Source organism: Primulina eburnea, chromosome 3, assembly GCF_022965805.1.
Source record: "Primulina eburnea isolate SZY01 chromosome 3, ASM2296580v1, whole genome shotgun sequence".
NCBI lineage: Eukaryota > Viridiplantae > Streptophyta > Magnoliopsida > Lamiales > Gesneriaceae > Primulina > Primulina eburnea.
Genome location: NC_133103.1, coordinates 21,486,628 through 21,490,011, shown reverse-complemented (window position 1 = coordinate 21,490,011; position 3,384 = coordinate 21,486,628). Strand labels below are relative to the sequence as shown.

Sequence of the window (3,384 nt, the reverse complement as noted above, 5' to 3'; positions counted from 1 at the left end):
AGTAAATCAACTCTCTTTATTGTAAATATTTAAAAAATGCATTACGAACAAATTGTTACATTAATCATTAAATACATGCTATATGTGGCACCCTGTATTCTGTACGTGGTTTTAACTTTGTCAATGTTTACCTATTTCTCATCCTCTATCTTATCAAGTCTTTCGAATAACCATTTTTGAATGGGTATTACACTAATTATATTTTTTTACGCAAATTTGAACATTACTTTCTTAGTGATTAATTGATAAACATATTATTTGTGTTTTTTTTTTAAATTGATTTTCTTTGTTGTTTTCGAATTTTCATTGTGTTTTTTTTCTCAAAAGCTAAAAGAAACATGTTGCAAACAAAGTATTGGTCTTTGATAATTTACAGTACATTTAGTAGAGATTACTGTTAGCATAGTTACTATCTAAAAATCTGAACTTTTTTCCAACACATTTGCATCTTTACTGATCTCACATATTTTAATATTTGCTACATCTATACTATTTAAATCTGAATATTCATACATGGTGAACACAGATGATGGAGGCAGGAGTCCGACCAATAGTATCCATAAATAGCCAACGCCATTGGATTTTAAATTCTTTGAAATAAATCATTTAACTTGACCTTAACGTAGATTTGCAAAATTAAAATTTTCATTATTCTATCTACTTAATTTGTTGATTTATATTTCAACTAAAGCAAAAAAAAGTTTGTGTATTCCATAAATGATTTAATATAGCTTAACTACTGCTAGAATTGTATTCTTCAGTTTTACCAAGTTATTTACTTACAATATTTTGCTTTTTTTTTTGGCAAATAACAGGAGTTTGCCAATTTCTATTTTATTTGCAATGTATTTAGCAAAAAAAATTCAGTAGTTTACATTTTATTATTTCAATTCAATGTTTTTAAGAACGCCTTAATATATTGATCTACTTATTTTGTATATCTACTATTTTATTAAATCAAATGTGCTCATAAAAACTGCTTCAGCGGACACCAATTTTTTTCCCCTTTTTGCCCTTTTGCCTCACCTCAATAATATCTTTCTCTCTCAAAATCAATCCACATCTTCAACAAAACCGTTACACACACCTCTGAACGATTCTCTCATGTATGTATGGTTGGTTCACCTCCATAAACTTCACTTCCCTCTTTCAAATCTTCTCCCTCGAAAATCAATTTATCTTGGAACGCTGAAAAAGAGATTTATTTCCGTCGGGTATATTTGTAATTTTTACAAATCTTTATTTCTTTTTATTCTTTTCATCTTCTTCACATTTTATTATATGCAGAGATTTCACAAATTATGCAAGAAGCTCAAAAATCCGTTGGGTGGTTTCAAGAGGATAAGAAATCTCTCTCTGCCAGGAGGTTTCTTTTGTGTAAGTTCCTGTGACATGTTCGTTTCATTCTTCTTGCAATTTTGTCCATGAAATGATAAAGCATAATAGTTTGTATCATTAAAGTCTGTCTTTTTATGTTGAAAAAAAATTTCATGTTACATTCTAAACAACGTATAGGTCGAAAAAGACTTTGGTTTGTATAGCCAAAATGAATATAAATGTGAAGGTTATACTTATAACTCCCGCAGTGTCCAAATGCAGTAAATACACCGCATACCTTTTTCTCATTTTCCGGTCACGCAGTTGAGTGTATTATCTTAGATAAAAATGAGAAGGCACTGCCTTCATTTATTTTTGATTTGCTGTTGGTTTGTTTGCCTCGCAAAAAGCTCTCTATAAATCGGCTACCGTTGTTGATGCAGTTAAATCAAGACATAAAGAGGAAATTGCTCCTATAAATATGAAGCTTAGCCATGGAATCTCACAGATTTTATGCGTTGTTTTACTGATGCTATTTTGCATCCCACACGATGTGACAGCAGGTGACCTCGTCCAAGATAACGAACTGACTCCCAAAATTCCCGGATGCGCGAACTATTTTGTACTGGTAAATTTCTACTTTTACTTCAATTTTTTGGTCTGGCCCAACAGATGTTTTGGTGGTTTACGTACAGGGTTGCTGTGGGGACCCGGACGCTAATCAAATTCTTAATCACCATTGGGACTAATTAATCAATTATAAAACAGGGTCTAAAATTTTTTCTTTTTAAAGTGCGGAACGTAGTGAAATAAAACATATATACATCTCAGTATATAAAATACAAATCCTGTATTACAAAACATTTATTCAAACTAGAGTTCAACATCTAATATCAAGTGTTCACACCCTATCTTAGATCAAAGTCCGAAGTCTCCACTCTAACTCGATCTCTCCTCATCTTCTCGACCCTGAACCTGTCCCACCTGTTGTCAAGTACACATACAGACAAGACAACAGCCGGATAAACCGGTGAGAATAACTCCCAGTATAAATCAATGAAACATGCAATCATATAAACAAATATAAAGCATGTAATCAGATATCAACAATATGTAACAAATTTGAAACATAATCAATAACACACTGTCCCCAATACTCGTAGCTACTAAATTCAGACTAGACTCAATCCTAGTCTAGGGATCCCGGTTTCCAGATGTGGTATTCCTATATCGAATTCCGTAAGGGATGGAACCATAATTTCTATTACTCGATATAACCATGGCCCTGGTATTCCTATATCGAATTCCGTAACAGAAGAATTCCAATACCCTTTACTCGATATAACCAAATATGGTGTTCCTATATCGAATTCCGTAATGGATTCCATTACTCGATATAACCATACATCCAGTGTCCTGACCTATCCGTCATGGACTGTAGCTCTATCGCTAGCATCCTATCTTGCGACATCGTGCAATGTGCCGTGGTGATACCACCACTATCCGGCACGGTGTGTCTCAAGACAATCTAATTAATACCTGTTATCTAATATCAAGAGCACAAGTATATTAATCAAATCAATGCAAATATCCATGCAATAATATAAAGTATGTGATTTAGGGAAACCCAAGTCTAAACCGACTCAAGTCCATCTCCCAATACCACATTGACTTATACCTTTATCTTCTCGCTCCGACGAAGACGAAGACTCCATTTCATGTCTGTCCATGTCAATCTGAATTCACCATATCAAATAGACTGTGTCAATATACAGCTCAGTTCAAAGCCTGTTCTGATCAATACCGAATCAATACACAATCCAATTCATATCGACAATATCACGATATAATCACAATCAATACTGAGTCTGATCAATATCAATTCACTGATGTTTCGACGGTATAATAATACAATCTCAGTAACCCCGTCAATCCCAACATCACAGATATAATACAGAGACTCCTAATCAATATCGATACCAATTCTATCTCAATTCTGTACAATCCCGCAATCCCGACAATACAATCGCAGTACCAACAAATCAACAGCTCATCTGATCCCAATCT

General features: G+C 33.6%; 1 long non-coding RNA gene across 1 annotated transcript; it reads left to right on the top strand.

Moving 5' to 3' along the window:
* The first annotated feature begins 840 nt into the window (after positions 1–840).
* On the top strand, positions 841–1,960 carry LOC140827298 (uncharacterized). The gene is made up of 3 exons (XR_012116939.1): positions 841–1,214; positions 1,288–1,394; positions 1,761–1,960. It is a non-coding gene; the product is annotated as an uncharacterized lncRNA (long non-coding RNA).
* The last annotated feature ends 1,424 nt before the right edge of the window (positions 1,961–3,384 follow it).